Source organism: Nipponia nippon, unplaced genomic scaffold (assembly GCF_047370975.1).
Source record: "Nipponia nippon isolate SJK-2023a ecotype South Korea unplaced genomic scaffold, ASM4737097v1 scaffold_1, whole genome shotgun sequence".
Taxonomy (NCBI): domain Eukaryota; kingdom Metazoa; phylum Chordata; class Aves; order Pelecaniformes; family Threskiornithidae; genus Nipponia; species Nipponia nippon.
In genome coordinates this window covers 91,680,800-91,699,205 of record NW_028262290.1, presented here as the reverse complement: position 1 = coordinate 91,699,205, position 18,406 = coordinate 91,680,800, and positions in this window count along the sequence as shown.

Below are 18,406 nucleotides of genomic sequence, written 5' to 3'. Positions count from 1 at the left end.
AGTTCATTTGGCTCCACTTTTAAAGAGTAGCAGTTTTCAGGTACTGGCCAGACAATGTAACAAGGCTCAATTTTAAGAGAGCACTCAGTCTCAATACTCTGAAGGTTGAGTTGGTTGGGGGACACACATTCACTAGCCATTTCCCTCTATAGGCTCATTTATAGTGCCAAATCTCAATAAGAAAGGTTTGTAAATCTGTATTATTTCTTTAGACTCTTACCAGATTTAAATATGAACATCACTGTATGACCTCTCTAATTACAAAGCCCAATACCTCATAATAAGATAAAATCCCATTGTCAGAATGGGATGGATCCCCCTGCTGTTAAAGTCACTTTTAAAAATTCCTACTGGTGTTGGTGGTGTGAATTTAGATTCCTAAACCCTCTTAAGAGTCACCTGAAAGAGCTCACTCGTGCTGTTGAGAATGACACCATTTATAGAAGTAGTCCAAAACCTCCTACACAAAATGTCATGGCTTAGGAATGAAAGTTGAATAAATCGAGCTCAACTAGGGAGGTTTCTCTTGGAACTGGGAACTTGGGCATCCAATAAAGCCAGTTATGGAAAACAATAAGTAAATTTAAAAAAAAATGGACCTTGCTTCAGCTAGGTGTACAAACTGTGCAGATCTGGAGACTGTGTCTTCTGGATATCTGTGCTTTTGGCCTCTAAGTGTACAGGCACAGGGAGCCAAATACAGAATGCTAGTCTTTCTCTTCTGGATCTATCATTCTTGTGCACTACTATTTTCTCAGTTGTTTTCTCTTGATATTAAATTCTTTAAATTACTTAAAAAGCACAGGAATAAGACAGTTTCCTAATGGCTTTCTCTGCACTTATTTTGAAAAGTAAGAAAACAGATCTGCCACCCAGTGCCTGCCAAGCTAAAGTTTGATTCTGGAACTATTTATTGAGTAGACAATGCTCTAAAAATATAATTTTTCATAGCAAGAAATATAACACATACACACTCTACTCTGTCTGCACTTCTTCTCAAACACAACCACAAACACATACATACTGCTCTCTGGAGGCTTGATAACAACTGTTGGACCCTGGACTCTTTTGAAAGCCTGGCATAACACAGGCAGCCTGTGTGTGCTCATGTATGCATGCACACATGTAAGACATGAAAGTATCTCAACTTCTATTGATTGCTCGCACTTGCTTCATTATATACCTTTGCATTTCTGTCTCGTTGCATTTTCTACATTTGCTTTGTACCTGCTCTATGCTCAAGTAAATGGGCTACATGAAGTGCATAGTGCAGTGGTGAATGATGCTTAGAGTAGTGAAAAATAACAAAGTTACATATATTTAGAACTTATGTCCCGTGTCTTGTTAGGTAGTCTCCCAGAAATAGTTCAAGGAATTATGAACCATTACAAGATACTGGGAAAAAAATACGTAGCTGCTTGTGATGCCAGCAAAACTGAAAGCATGTCATCAGCCTATAATTAGTAGATACTTATAAAATCTGGGAATTTCCACTTTCCTTATTTCATAACATATTTATCTTTCTGAGCATCTCATGACTGAATGTTAAACACCACAACTTGCTGAAGTGTATTTAGTGAAAGAAAGTTCAATCCCAGCCTACTGCTGCTCAAAGGTGATTGCAAACTTGGTGCGTGATGTGGCAACATGTAGAGTGTACCTAAAGCGCTATGCTACAGGCTGTACTCTCCTCATTCATGGATGTATAGGTCCTTTTCATCTTTCTTTCTAGTTGCAGCCTGCTGGTAGGCTGAAGCAATTACGGGTGTAGAAATTTGCAGGGGGGGAAAAAATTACTCTAATGAACGGTCAATTGAAATTTCCCCCAATCACTGGTCAGTATATTTAAAGAATTACTACAGTAATTATATTTTATGAGCATGAGTCATTTTTCTGTTTTTAAAAAAGTACTTCACTTTACCCATCTCTTTTAGTACATTTCCATTTGGTGTGGTTTGGCTGCACAGAGAAATGCGGCAGCTGGTTACTTGAAAATATTTAACAAAGCGCCAGATTCCTCAGCTCTGGCATACCTGTGGACCGCATATATGGGCATAATTGCAAACATCTGTCCACCCACCCATGTAACAGCTAAGAGGAGTCATTTAAGAAAAAGAAGGCTAAAATAGTCAACTTTGAGGGTGAGGAACTGCAGAGCTACCTATTTGTATGTTTATTTATTCATAATATATTACCAACTAATGGTCTTCAGAGGCAAATTCCTCTGCCATTTTCACAGGAGGGCCATGACAATGCAATATATTGTAGTACCACAATATATACTCACTAAACCAAGCAATGACAGGTTACAACAAAAGCGTGAAAATTTTAAGAGCCTTCTTATCAGTTGAAGAAGGACTTTCTATGGTGTGTGTGAAACAATGAAGAGGAAAAGAAAAAAGCCTTGGGGATGCATGGGAAAATGTACCTTGGAGCTAGTTGTGTGAAGAATAATTCAACTTAGATTTTGTGAACCAATTAAATAACTTCAGCAGTCAAAACTGAGACTCCAGATCCAAATTGACCTTCTGACCTGCAGTGAATCACGTACCAGGGAGGACTGATGAGTCCTTGCTAGTCCTGGTTTTATCTGAACCTCTATCCAAGCTCACCCTGACCCAGGCATCCTGAATTCAGTGGTTGCCATCAAATTCAACAATGACTAGAGTCACCTCAGTGTATTTTTTACCCTCCAAAACTGGTTATATTTATGATCTATATTCAGATCCCCTTCTGGAAATGAGTCTTTCACAGTACCTTGAATGATGAGAACTAAAGTCCTTGGCTAAAATTCTTCAAGCTTTGGGGTGCTCAGAATCTAGACCCACAGTAAAATTTGCTAATTTATCTCACATCAGTTATACTCACTGGCTGTCACACCAAAACCATCCCTTTCCTCTAACCCACCTTCTCCTCTCCAGTAGCTATTCAAACAGCAGAATGGCGATGGTTGAGATCTGGGAACTCCTCAGAGCTGGTAGAGGTGACAGAGCCACCATGATTCCTTGAACTGTATGAATGGGATGTTTGGAAGTGAGACGATTCTGGGGAGCTGGTAGGCTTATGCAGGAGCAGGGATGAAAGTGTTGCCTCTTGTAGACTTTCAGCTCCTGGGTCTGTAAATAGGGTGCAGATGGGTAGCTTAGAACAGCCCCAAGGCTGCTCTAAATCTCCTCCAAATTATTTAAGGATACACAGTGAGCCTAGGGCACATTCTGTCATTGGAGCAAAAGTGATTTGCAACCATCTTCCTCCTTGGCCAGTTAATTTTATATATACTACGTATAGACTTTGTACAAGTTAAGAAGTTACAGCTCACATTTATTTCTTTCAGTGGAAGACTCTTCCTTGTACAGCAGTGCTGCCCTCTGGATCAGACGAGCTCTCATTAATGCACCTGAGGCAATTTAAGATCCTGCAATGTCCAGTTGCCCACTCTGCACCGCTGCCAGGGACTTCTGCCCCTGCTAAGGAGGCAGTGGAGTGGAACACCCCAGCAAGGATATTCAAACCCCTCCATACCGAGACTTCACCCATATGCAAATATTTTAAAGCTAAAACTGAGTGCTCAGTTTACTACATATGCAACCAATCCACAATGAATTACTAAACTAAATACCAAGTTTTTCCTGCCCATTTATTTTCTCCTTCTCTTGTTGTTAGACTCCAGGTTCTTCTGAAAGGAAAGAGACATCTGTCTGAAGAAATTTACCTTGGGCAGAAAAGAAGTTGAGCACATGGCTTTCCCTGCTATGTCTCAAGGCTCTGTGAAAAACCATACAGGTGAAAAAAGATCTGTCAGTGCAGTGTTACAAGAAGCAGAACATGCATTCACAGCCTGAACAAAAGTAAAATTTAGGATGTGGTGTGGTACAGTATTTGCTTGGACTGATAATTTCTGGCTGGTCAAGGTCTGAATGCTTTGAATGGACTTCATTTGCCATTTGGATGTACCTCATGGTGATTTACAATTGATATGATACTGTGATACCATTACTCACTGTACAGCTCCACAGGCGCATAATATATAAAATCTGCACCATGTTAAAAGGCGAGCTGAAAATCAGCTCCAAGCATTTATTTTGTGGCACAAATTCTAACTTTTTCCCAAAGCCAAAATGCTGTCTCCCATCATAAATGCTACACATAAATACTGTATAATGGGAACAAGGTGTCAGCTAGAGGCTTGCAGGCTCTGCTTAGTTCTTAATCTTTTTTTCCCCATTTCTTGACATATAGCACCGCAGTTGTGCTACTATTAGGCTGACTGAAATGTTATTTTCCAAACAGATGCAGTGAGACCTAGATCTATATCAGACAGAGGCATAAGATCTGAGGAAGGGCGTGAAAGCCAGGCACAGATTGTCACTGATCCGGTGACTGCCAGTTTCTTTGTAGAATTGAGCTTCCACGATTGTCATTTCTGTTTGTATGGAGCAGCAGGACAATCTTCACCATCTCACCCATGGATAAGTATTGCTAGAGCAACTCCTAGAGAACAATAATTACATCTCTGGATAGATACTGAAGCCTCTAGCAAGGATCATGCCCTGCATGTAGACTGGAGCTGGGTTTTTTCCCCCCTTTGCATTGGTTTAGTTATCTCAGATGCTCACAATTAAAGAAGCAATGAAATCACTGGTCAGTAATATGATGTCAACCATGATTTAATTGTTAGTAACCATTTCATTAATAGATAGATAGGGAACAGAGTCTGTATAATTAACTGTAAACTCTGACATCCAGCTATTGTCTGAAGTCTGGGGGTTTGTGCCAATTCTCCTAGCATGTGTTGCCCTTTGGAAACTAAACTATAAAGTCACAGCACAAAAAAATAACTGGGCATGAAAAAGTCTGTGTTCAGTTAGTAACTGCTAGTGGTTTCACTGCAGATGTAGTGTGAAGAAAGCATCTTGCCACACAGAACAATGAAATCCATGTACACACACACTATTGAAAAACCTTTCCTCAGTGGGTGAAGGATAGTCCTGTGCGATCTGTCAGCACAGGACATGGGTTCAACTCCCTGCACTTCAAGGACTGCGTAAATGGGCTGGACCCAGAGTTTTAATAATCCTTGACATTTATCAGTAAAATATCTGCTTTTTCTTTTTTAAAGGGTATTTTCCATCTCTCACTGGCATGTGGATAAGAACGTTGAAGACTTTGAGGTCCTCTGATGCCATTTCCAGAATCACAGGGGACAGTGTGCTTCAAGGCTAACCTGCCTTTCTGTCCAGGAGGATTACTAGATAGCACTCCTGTAAAACTATTAGACAGATACACAAGGTCACATGAAACTAACTTTTTCAGCTCCTTCCTTCTGTTTCCAGAAGTGCAGGTCATGAATGAAAAAGGGCAAATCAGAAGGAATTGTCTCATCTTTAACCTATTTACTGAGTGTGATTCTGACCTCGTTATAGCTCTTGGGTAGAGGATCGCCCTAATGAGGAGTGACCAGTGTCCCTGCTGAGCAGATTACACGAAAGTCAATAGTAAGCGCATCAACATGAACTCAGAGCTGTTGTGTGTGCTGCTGGCTGTCCTCCTCTTCACCAGCGCCCCTGATAATGGGAGCTGAAGCAGAATCTGGCAGGAGCAGTGGCAGAAGTTATTTTCTCTTCACCATGCTCCGTGCATCTCCTCAGTGCTCAGGGGTTGGGAGAATGAAGCCAACCAGTTGAGTTCCCTCAAGAGGTGGGTGGCCAAGAAGCATAACGACAGCATGATCACCTGGCAGAAGCAGCACCCAGGAGAGGGACATCTGCAGCAGGAGGGCATGGACATTTTTCCTGAATTCCCATCCCTTCACATTATGGAGCTCTGGGCTGCATTTTGGTTGTGTGGTGAGAGAGGCCCCACAGATGCCTTGGGAAAAAGGCTGGTCCTCAGGGTGGACAAAAGGGTTCCTCTGCAGTGTGACCCATTCCTTGGCTGTCTTAGAGTAGCCTTCCAGAAGGAGAGTTTCTGATGAATTATGCTATGTCATCTGGGTTTACCATTTGTTGCTTGGCCTAGCATACTTGTCTGAGTAAGGGCTGAACACCTCTCCCCATAATTTTTGCCTTCATCTGTTTGGGAGGCTTTATTCCACATTTGAGTTTGTTCATCTGCTAGTGCCACTATTTATCCACTTAGTGGGATATTTAGTCACTTTGGAAATAAGGTGTGTAAAGGACCAGATAAAAAATCCTACTAAATCACAAAAATAAAGAAGCAAATTTTCAACTGCTGTAGAGCAGAGTGGATCCACTGGCTTCAAAGAGTTGTGCTGAATGATGTTCTGGCCTGAACTGTTTCAGATGGGGGTCAGGACTGAGAAAAATCTCACAGGTAACCGAGTCCAGTCGCCCGCCACCATATTATACATTCTCTTTTGGAGTCTCACCAACTTACCAAGCAGCCTAAATGTCCAGTTAGGGTTTGGTTTTTTTTCCCCCTCTGTTACTCCAGTGTCTAACTGTCCTGATTATTAGAAATCTTATTTCCAGCCTAAATTGATGGATATTATGTCCATATGTGAGAAAATAATGGAAGATTGGCAAGGAGGATTGTAAACACACTCAAGTGACTTGCAGCTGGGGTGTCAAAAAACACATATATCATAACAATTGTTGTTTAGCCTTGTGTGTTGGGCAAGTAGAACATCTGTGTTTAGATAACATAGGCCTGTGATAGACTCGGAGGCACCCTATCGAACGTGCTTGAGATTCCTGCCCTGCTGTGGGAAAGATCAAAGCACAGTCGTAAACTACGCCTGCGCAAATCCCTGATATATAGGCAAAAACAGCAGGTTCGGTGATCCTCTAGCATGGACCGAGCTCCGTGGTGCCTGCATTCCCACTTGTGTGCCTCTGCCTGGGTGCTGCTTCAGGGATGCCCTGGTTGGCGAGGTAACGAAAACAGATTTACTCTTTGCATTTCATCCATGGTTTTGTGGTTGTTCCTGCATCCTGCCTGTGCCAGCTCACACATCATGTTATCTCCACAGTCTCTTGTGGCAAGTCGCTTTACCCTAACTAGTTTTCTATTAACTGGTGCACATGAAGAAGTAACATAACTGCTTCTAATACTTGAGTTACTGGATTGAAAAAATCAAGTTCATTTAGGTTGTGTGGCCTCTAGGCAGCAGAGCTACACCGTGCCACTACTAGCTGGACCCCTGGGAGAAATAAAGCTGCATTTGGCTCTGGCAATTTAGTCCAGCAGCCTGAGCATGCTGTTGATGTGACTGCACAGCTTTCAGTTCTGAAACTAGGTCACCCTGAGCGTTCATGCCACAATTTTTGTTTGTGTCCACAACCTTCCTTTTTAAATAGATTCTCTACCTCATCCATCTCTGCAACTCTGTTCTGGCTTAAATACCTTTTTCTTGAACACAAATAATCAGAATTATATATTGCATTTCAGATGAAGCCTCGAAATTGTCTTATACCTGCCATAGAAATATTCCACCTGCTGCATCCTAAGATTACAATCACATCCAACTTGGGGATCATAGTCATTCTACATTTAACTGGTATATCTGTGTATGCCTGCCTCTCCTCCGTTGTTTCCAGCTGTGTTTCTCAAACAGAAATTATTGTTATTCATCCTGAAGGGCTGGATTTTGCACTTTGTGCTATTCACTTTCATTCCATTTCCATTACTTCTGTCCTCAAGGTCATCCAGTTCTCTCTGCATGGTATTCTAGTCCTCCTCTGAATTGACAGTGCCTTCCAACTTTGTGTCATCAACACATTTCATAAGCCCACTCCTACTTTTTGAGCCAAAACCAGTCCTTGAGGAACTCCATTAATAGCCTATCTCCAGCCCAATACTTCCTCTCTTGACACAGTCTGCTGTCATCTCTGCTTTAACCAGTTTTCTAGCCATCTTACAGTTTCTCTACTAATCCCCCTTTTCCTTACCTAAGCAGACACTTTCTCACATGGCACCAAAACAACTGTTTTACTGAAATCCAGAGCACTGTATTTCCTTTGTCTAGAGAAAACAGTCATCTTAAAGAAAGCTATTATGTTAGTCTGGCATGACCAGACTATGACCAAACCAGACTAAAAATGACATTTTCCATTTTTCTGCTTATCTTTACTCTTTTCTACAAAATCTGTTCTACAGACTTGCATGTTGTTGCAAACTAAATGACCCCAAGATAACCAGACCACCTTCTCCCCTTCTTATCCCATTTTGAAAGATGAGTATGGTGGTTTTGATTCTTTAGTCATCTCCTCTGTCTCAAGTATCCAGGAGGGGGAATTTCTAATGAGTTGGTGATTTCATGTGCTGCTTCCCCGAAATTTCTGGAGTGGAGATTAATCTGTCCCCTCCAAAACAAGTTTGATGTGGCACTTTGAGTTCTGTTTCTGTCACCATAAGACTAATTCTCTCTGGCCATATTGTGTCTCTCTCCGTTGTGAGTGTCATTGTACATAAAGGGAAACAAAAGGCACGGTGCGTCAGTTTTAGGAAAAATCATTATTAATCTCCACCCTGGCTTACTGCGTGGCTGTTCCCTTGCTTCTTTTGTGCTCAATTCCTAGTTACATGGCTGAAAAATTTTTTGGTATTTGTTTTATTTCCTCTGTAGGGTCTAACACAGCTTGACTTTTGGCAATTTGTACTTTATTTCTGCACTTTGACCTTTTAAGATGGTGCTTTCTCAGATGATTAGTCTTTCTTCTCATTCCTTTTAGGATCTCTGTTATTGTCCATGTGATTTTTAAGGTGGATTTTTATTCAGTTCCTTCCTACAAGGTCCCCTCCTACTTTTACCCTTACTTAGGAAACAAGTTCCAGATATTTTTTTGGACCTCTGACTCAAGGCAATCTCGATTTTAAGTAGCTGTTTCTTTTCAGCCTGTACCAAGAAGTGAACTACTCCTTCCTGAGGTAATTCATCTTCATATCTCTCATGAATCTATGATTATCACTCCCAGTCTTATTTTTTTGCTGGCTTTTCCTGATCAGTGCAGAGCTTGAAATACTTTTGGTCCAGTCAAGGCTCTGTTCTGTGCCTGTACAGAATGGGGGACTCCAGAGACATGGAACAATGCCACAGGTAGTAAAAACCATAATAATCTTATAAAAACATATTATATTTTTTGTCAAGATGTACATATTCACATAGAGAGAGAAAGGGAGAGAAAATGCGTGTTAATGCAGGACTAAAAGTGATCTATCAAGCTTAATTATTTAAATCGCATTAACAGTACCAAAGTATGGTAATGGATCTTAGCAAGCCATTGTACCAATGAAAACTTGAAAGGAAATGAATCCAACTCTCTCACAGCTCACAGAAAATAAAACATCTTTTCTTAACATTACAAGGTTGTCCAGGTGGGACTGAAAGCATGCCCTGAGCAGGCCACTGGGTAAGAAAGTACCATTTTTACATAGCTACATTTGAGAAAGAGACCATACTTAAAGAATACTTAATACTTATACATACTTAAACCTCTGATAGAGTTACCCAAGCCCTATTCTCAATGTTTAGCTTCTCCCAAAAAGCAAAAAAGTGATTGAAAGAGTTATTATTTCTTCTGCTTGACTTGGTGCTACTCAGAAGTTGGAATAAAGGTATTGGACAGCACCAAGCATGAAAGTGCCTGGGTACTTTACAAAGGCCCTTATTATAAGAGATAACTAATGGTAGTAATAAGAACAGTTAAATTTAATCTTTGCTGTTTATGTCTAGACCTAATCCAAATTACAGCAATGGAGAAGGTCTGAACTGTTCTCCATCTGAAGAGAATTAGCACAGGCTAGCACGCAGAATGCCAAAGCCGTAACAAACGTGCTATTTTAAGTAGAAATTTTTAAGTAGAAATGCCTGAGGTGAAACACAGCCTTGTCATACAGGGCTAAAACCTGCTTGGCCCTTAGCGAGCAGGAGTGAGGTATAGAGAGACAACCTTTAGCACAGCTGATGTCAGGATGGGGCAGAACTGCATTTCTGATGTTCATAAGAATGCATGGGCTACACCCCTTGTGCTGTACACAGTGAGGAAGGAGGAATATAGTGTTGTTTCCTTCCAGGCACACTGTCCAGCTGAGCTGCTTGAGTCTTTTCCAAGGAGTATACTCAAGGGAATGCTAGGAGACATCCTGCCTCTCTGAGGCATCACAACTGAAGCATTTCACATGCACAGCATGAAATAGGAGGTTCAGGGCAAAGTAGTGCATAAAATGAGATGTCTGACCCCAGAAAAACACCCCCAACTAACCTGTGCATTTGCCTGAATCATTGCTCCTTATTACATGTCACGTCTTTGGGAAGATCGTTATGAGTCATTAGATTATGAGTTCCAGACTGCTATCAATAACTGCATTATAGCACCCCATGTCATCATGGCCATATTATTTCACACAATTCCCCCTTAGTTAGGCAAAGCATTATCTTATCGAAGAGGATGCAAAGCAGTCTCTACTAAAAACGGATACTCACTACAGGGCAGTGCTTTTTCAGGCAATTATTAAAAGCACAAATAGGGGTTCAGCTCTTAAACCTCCAGCAAAATGATGCTTCCCCACTCCTACTGCTTTTTTGTCTCCAGAATGCGGGATTTTTTTCCTTCTCTGAATGAGGAAAGAGAAACAGCACAGACAATACAGTAAATTTTTCCCTATTATATAGTCACCCATTTTTTATTTGCACCCACAATATGCAAAAAAAATATCTTGCAGCTCTGACACTGGCAGCTACATAAACTTCAGAGAGGCTGCTGCCCTGGATCACTCTATGAAGAAGTGTGCTTGAGTGTGTGTGGAGGGTTTTCTCTCCTTTTTCCTCTCTCTCTCTTGACTACAGAGGGAGTCAGAGGAGACAGATGCCAAAATTAGGAGACTAAAAGTATTTATGCTTGTGCCCACCACCCACTGAAATTAAGGAGAAGTCTGAGTGCCTCCCTGGTTAGAGAGAAATTAAGTGTGCTTCTAATCGGTGTGTTAATTCAGACCTATGGCAAGAAAAATTTGTGTTGATTCTGCTCCCAGGCAACCTCCTACAAAAATGCAAACCAGGTACTTTGCCTGGATCCCGGGATAATGGTTTGGACTCAGGAAGCTAGTTTTGTGGTAAAGGAAGACATCAGGTTCTGCACAGTTTGAAGTTATCTGCATGTATCCAGCCAACCTGCATGTTACACACAGGTTTTCTGGCTGTGGAAAGCCAGCGCTGGGCTGCCACGCGGTACCGATGGCAGAGAGCACTTCAGTGACAGGTGCCTCCTGTGTCTGATGCTAGTGAAGCAGAACATGTGCCCTTTTCAAGTTGCTGGAGACCAGTTTATTGCACTGATGTATTCCCTCTCAAATGATGTCTGAAAGCAGGACAAAGAAGCCTGACCGTTATTTATCTGTATTTCTGATTTTATTCCTCTAAGCTTTTGATCACTTTGAAGGCTGCTGGCTTCAAAACAATGCCAAGCATAATTCCTTCACATTTTAGGAAACATGCTGGAAGAAAGTAATGAGTGCCAAATATTTTTAATTTGTCAGGGATCATCCTAAATCCATGCCGTGAACTGAAGCACAGTTGCTTTCGTTCAGAACTTGACACTGGCTGAACTGGGGCCTGTGTGGATTCACCGTATGTAGTAAACCTTCAGCCTTCTCCCAAGTGCCTCTGAAGCTCAAAAGGTTTCAGCGCCCATTTTTTTCTCACCTAAAGGGCGGAATAAATTTTGCATCTCATCTGGCTTTAATTTCAGGCAGTGCTAGCAGAATCTCCAGCATTGTAGTGGGGAATTGGCTGGAAACATCCCCGTCACGGCCAGAGACACTACCCTCCCACAGATCGGTTTGCCACAACACAGGCGTAGTGTGCAGCTGATACAAAATGCTATTTGAAATATGGAAACATCCAGCATTTTTGCACTGCAGCCAAGATAAGCCTTCGTTTCTGCCACATAGCTGGGACCCACCCTGTGGAACTGATGTGAGGGTTTAGCTCAAGTCATGGAGTGAGTCAGCTGAGGCCAAATTCTGGTCTGGGATGTACCCACATAACTCTACTGAAGCAATGTGGCTGAACAGGTGTAAGTCAGAGAAGAATTGAAAACCAGCCTTAAGCCAGCATTTAAACTCCAAGGCTTTATTTTATGCCATTATTTCCTTTTGTTGCCCCATTTTGCAAGACACTGAGTGACTGCAGTTCTGCTCAGGTTCAGCCACCGTGCACGGAGCTCAGTGCAGCACAGGAACTGTAGTTAGGACCTTGTGTACTCCTGGGCCCTAAGGCTGACCAAAGAAGTCCTCAGGAACAACTTTGTAAATGCTTAGTATTCAGCTCAGGTGCCAGAGTCTTACAAAGTGCTCATTATAAATCTTGTGGAAAATCTGACAGTGTAGAGAAGTGTCTGAACTGGAGCAGATCTCTTCTAGAAGTTGGATTTTTGGTGTGCCATGAGCTGCTCTATTTTCAAATCCTTATTTTAGGATGCTGAATTTTTATCTGTCAGTTCGTAGCTAACTAACAGGGTTTTTCTAAAAACCATAACCCCCACCCCATCTAACTGATCATCTGAGAGAAGAACAGCATTAAATTATTTTCCTTCATATGACATGTCAAGTGGACGGTATCTTGCAAGCCAAAAACATAAACACTAACTCACCCACGTAATTTTATTACTGACTAAAATAAAACCATATGATGTTTCTGTATCAGTGCCTGAAAAATTAGTTCACTAGATTCTGGCAATATAAAGTGTCCCTAACACTTTTGTTCATATGCATATAAAGTCCAATGAAAAATGGTGATAGTTATTTTCAAAGAATAGCTGGAAAGCTGTTGCCCCAGAACAGAAGTTACCTCAGCTGTTTGCCATTACTGCCATCAATGATAACGCAGAAAATATTCAAAACATAGTGTATACAATAAGCTAAATTTTATAGGTCTTATTCAATAGGCAGTAAAGTAAATGAAATGACTCAGATTAAGCTCAGTGGATTTTGGAGCTGTCTTTGTGCTTCACACCTAACATTACAGCTACACGTTCAAACACTACCGACACTGTATATTACTCATAAAACTTAGAAATGGTGCTACCTAGTCTTAGGAATAACTGTACAGTCAAGATAACATCTATCCAGAAGACAATTGCTTCCATCTGTTTAAAAGAATGACATTGTTTAGTTATGGTTACATACTTTTATAAGAATAGCAGCAGAAATATATGAATTCTGGCTACAGTACCATTTTACAAAACTACTGTTATTTAGCATAGTTTGATTTTTCCAGGCAACAGAGCAAAATATAAATTACCTACAAAACCTGCTATCCCAACTAGCACATTTGAAAATAAAATATAATGATTTATGTAATATCTTGTCATCCAGGGATCTTGAAATATTTTACAAATAAGAATGACCTTGAAGTATCCTCTCTTATTACCTCCTCTCCACAGAGTGAAAGTGCAGCACTTACTTACCCTGTTGAGCGACTTGCCACGTTTGACAAGCAAAGCCAGGAATGGGTTCTGTAATGGTATTATCTTATTGCCTTTTTCTTCCGTGGTATTGCCTATCACTTTCAGCCGGATCTGATAATGCTTGGAGCCTTGTAGAGCAAGGCCAGCAGGCAACATTTCTTACTATAGATCATATCTACAATAGTTAGAAACAGCTGTTTGTGCACAACACCTTAAAATTAAATGATCAGAAAAGTCAGTGAGACTGACAGGTCTGGAACAAAAGCCTTCAGTGCCCAAGCTTAGGAAATATCTTGTAACTGTCAGGTTCTATATCCTGTAGGTGAGGCACTGGAGAGCAGTAGCATACACAACTGCAGGGTGAAACAATGAAGTCAGGGTAAGATTTCAAACTGCAAGTCTTGGCACCTGAGGAAGGGGTTGGGATGAGTCAGGTCTGTAACACATGGGCCCGTAGGTATGAAAGTTGAGAACCCCTGCTCTGACACTTGGCTGGTTGTGGGGTCTGTTGTACGTCCCCTCAGCATCCACCAAGTCTCCTCAGCTTTGCCTTTGGCAAACAACTTGCCCCTCATTCCTTACCCGCCTTGTGACCCTCAAACTAACACACATGCACGCACTCATGCACGCACACACAGATGTCCTGCTGTTTGCCTGTCTTGTTCACTTGCATTCCCACAAGTGCGAATCCAGCATCAAGAAGCCAATCTGTAATGAGTCCGTGGACTACAGCAAATTTTTTCTTTTCACGGCTTCTCTGGGACTTTTAGTCCCCTGAACCTAGGACCTACTGGCTGAACTGTTTCTTAGCCATGAAAAGATACTGCCTACTGGCTCCTGTGATTAATGGTGTTGTCCCCCGATGGCTACCTGGTAGAGAGGATGAGAGATGTCCTGTTGCTCTCCTCCCCAGGCACATGTGGCCATGCCATCAAGTGGCAAATCCATGTGGTTTATAAAGCTAAGGTCTATTCACAACTCTATATATTTAGTTCACCGAATGCCTGTGGGTTTTTTTTAGAGAATAACTTTGCAGCATGTTGATTTGCCTGCCATTTGCAGTTAGGGAAATGCTGGTGTGATCTGCATCCACTGCTTCACACCGGCTCTGAGGACATCTCCGTGCATCTGTTTTGCCTACTCATTCTCAGATGTCACTGGCCACCACATGAAATGTGATGTTTAAGTATGTATGAGAAAACCATCAGACTTAGAGTTTCAAAATGCAAATAAGATGTCCAAGAATTCAGGAGAATTTATAGGCTATAATATCAAACAAATCTGGACATTTTCTGAGCCAAGGAGATACAAGACAGATGCTGTTGACAAGAAACAACTATTTAGAATTTTCATTCATAATAAAATATTCAGTAGTATAATCACAGCCAGAAGAAACCTACACATTTTTTTGTTGTAATTATTTTAAATAAAATACGTCATTTTTCCTCAGCCTGATCTTTGGCACCAAGATACAATTGTACTTGAAATGAAGCAGTAAAACACAATTAGGCATTTTATGTAGCAATGGTAGTTTCAAATCCATTCAGTTCTAATAAAAAATTGTGGAGTTTTTTAATCGACAATAAATCACAGAATAAGATGCCTACCAGAAACAAATACCAGTTCTATATTTTACAAGTAACACTTGATATCGTAGCCTCTCTGCCTGTTCTTTGTTCTCGTCCTTACCCCTTCACTCTATCAAAAGAGTTGATTTATGCCACCATGGTCAAAATTCCATTACCTGCTATTTAACCCAGTGGAAATAAACCCTGTCTTGAGCAATCTGGAGTATGTGAAAAATCAAAGTTTGCTTTTTGATCTTTTACTTTAGGATATTGAACAGAAATGCCTTTTCTTTTCTCTCAGAAGCAACTACCTTCATTTTTTTTTTCTTTTTCATTTCTTTCAGCAACAAGGAATGGAAGATTAAAGAAACGGAGTATGGTTTCTAAAACTTTTTTCCATGGGCGTACCCTATATGACAGACTGTGTCCCTGGAACACCTTGGCTCAAATGTAGTAGCTGTGGGTGTGGTGATTATTTCCTGGCACAAGGAGGGATTTCAGGAAAGCACTGACTCTGCCTTCTCCACCCAGGCAGGTTCCTGACCTCTACTTAAAAGTGACAAAAGCCCTCGTGTGCATAAATCCTACAGGATCCTTTAGGCAAAACCACTCACAGTGTTTGCATTGTGGGACTGTTCTCTTGAAAATATAAATGTATGCGTAGCGTGCCTGAGGGTACCCAGTTTTGAATTATAGAGTGCCTTGTGAGGAGTTGTGGCGTTTGGTTTGAAGATACTCCCTCTGCCTCCCTCCCCACTTCCCACTTCTTATTTTAAATTCAGCTTTTCAAAAGCTTGTTACCAAAAATATTCTGATAGATCTGTGGTGGTGCTGACTAGCAATAGCTTTGCAAAAGAGAGTGAAAGATCACTTTATAAACTTCAGCTTCTTCCTGGAATTGCTGCTTTTTTCCTTTCACTTTTTTTTTTCCTTTCTTGGCAGATATATTTTAAAAAGAGAAAAAAAAAAGAGTGTATGAATTTATTGCTGTATGGGGCTGCTAAATGGGTAGCCGCAAAGATCAAAGTGCTCTCTTCGCTGAACAGGTGTGGCATGGAAAGTGCCAATTCTCTCCTTTCTGTGTCTAAGCCCTGCAATGAGGGAATATATTTGTTGGGCAAGACCTTACACAGCCAAGTCTGGAGAGAACCTGAACTAGAAAAAGTCACACTGAATAGGGAGAATGGACACAGGAGCTGTGTATCCAGATCAGGCTTAGATAAGTGGTCTGATAGGGTTTATAAGTGATAATAAGCTAGTTCTAGACCCATTCCTTTCCACACATCTGGCTTCTCCTGGGAGCTTTACAAGGTAACTGTGATGGTAGTAAGTAGATCATCATCGGGCTAGTGATCTGACCTTTGTGGTATGTTAGCAGTGGGTTGGACCAGGAACTATTTTTGCCTCATACATGGCTTTTTGTTTTCTTTTTCTAGAAAAGAACAACAGAACACCAACTGTGGACAATGCCAAATAGCAAAACACTGTATTTGTTCAACAAATGACCCTTCCCTCTTTGTAGAGAAAGACCCAGGTATTCTGATTAATCTTGGCAAGGAGAGTGTGGTGGAGAAGAGGAGCCAAGAAGGAGCCAGAACAGCATGAACGGGAAAAGGACAGACCATGTTTTAGGCACATACCAGAGCAAACCTGCCTAAGGGCTGCAGCTTCTAGTGTCTACCAGTATCAAGTGAGTCACGGTTTGACCCATGGCAGTGGAGCTGTTGCCAAGAGATTTACAGTCTTAGGAGGAGCCTGTGAGACACCTTCACCAAGCAGAGCATGGCTTGGGTCAGCACAGAGGGACAAAGCAGTCAGCCAGCAAGCCTGGTCTTTGGAAGCCTCAAAGTTTAAATGGTCTTGAATAGAAGCCTGCCATTGTTTAACCAAGTCCTGGAAAAGGAAAAGCCTGGAAAGATCAGGGCAGAAGCAGCTGGGTCTGAGAAAAAGGAGGTTAGGGGAAACAAATAGGAGAATGAGGTGCAGAAATGGGCTATGCCCTCCAAAGCATCCTCTTCTCCAAGGTCTAGGCTAGAACCCAAGATTCCTGGTCATTCCTCTGCTTGTCAGCAAATATCTGTGAAACTCATAGGAAAAATCTGTGTTTGATTCTCCTTGGGTGCAGATCTGCACCACTGTCCCTGCCATACATCACACTAACTCACATGGCTGTCGTAGTAATACTACTTACCACTATCACAGCTTACCATTATGCACAGGGAAACTGTACACAAAAATACTAAAAGGACATTACTGAGTTTTGAACTCAAGTGCTCAAAAGCAAGGCAATTGCTGTGCAGACTACACTCACACCCTTCCTCACATGGATGGATTATGATAGGGCCTTTAATTGCATCATTGCAAGCTATCTTTTCTTCTTGAGGCAAAAGTCATTCAGGCACAGGATTACTTGATGGCAATAGTAAGGATCAATAAGCTTACTTGGCAAACAGCTATTTGATTTTTTTTTCCTCACTGTACAATGTGTATCCTTAGGTCTTGCTTATTAGCAAGCGATTCAGACTCAAAATGATTAATATTTCTGTGGCAGCCTTACCCACAGGCAGCCTGTGGTTTGACAGCAATGGGGGCTCTGGGGACAAATCCCTAATGTTTGCTTCTGGCTCTGAACATTTGAAAGGGGAGATGGCTCTAGCATCTGCTATTGCACTTACTTAATTCAGTTCTGCATGTAAAAGCGGTTATCCCCAATTTACAGAGGGGAACAGAAACACAGAAAATGGGTAAACAGTAAGCAATGTAGCACTGTGTGGGGATATCCACAACGGGAAGCAATATAGTTGCATTGGAAAATCATTGCACAAGGGCTACCTAGTTCTAGAGAGGCAGTCCTCCTCCTTTATCCCCTTTCTTCTCATGGTATAAACCCTCTGTCTTCTTCAGAAAACAAAGTTGCCATTCTACAGCCTCATTTGCTGCACAGTTAGTATTTATTTGTAGGTAGGTGTTACCTTGTGCAATGAAGGAGGAAGGAATCCAATGAGGTAAAAATTCTGCATGCAACTGCCTCCCTAAAGACAACCTCTTAGTTGATGTACATGTGTGGTATTTGACAAAGACTCCTCAGAATTAATTTCACATATTGTACCTTAAAGTCTCTTCAGAACAAAGAACACAGACCAGGAAGGCATGTTTTCTGAAACAGCGCATCAGAGACAGCTGGTTGCACAAAAACTCTCTCCTCTTCAGTGGCAAGACCATCTGAGCTCTGAGCTCCTTCATTAAAAGCGATCTCTGTCTTTGCCAAAAATTTTAGAAAATGTATGTATTTTCGTCAGGCATTTTAGCTTAGCAGAAAAGTTCTATTTTATTTCCCACAACATGTGGACTTTTTTGTTATGGAGCATAAATGGAGTGCACCCAACGCAGCACCTAAGCACATACTTAACT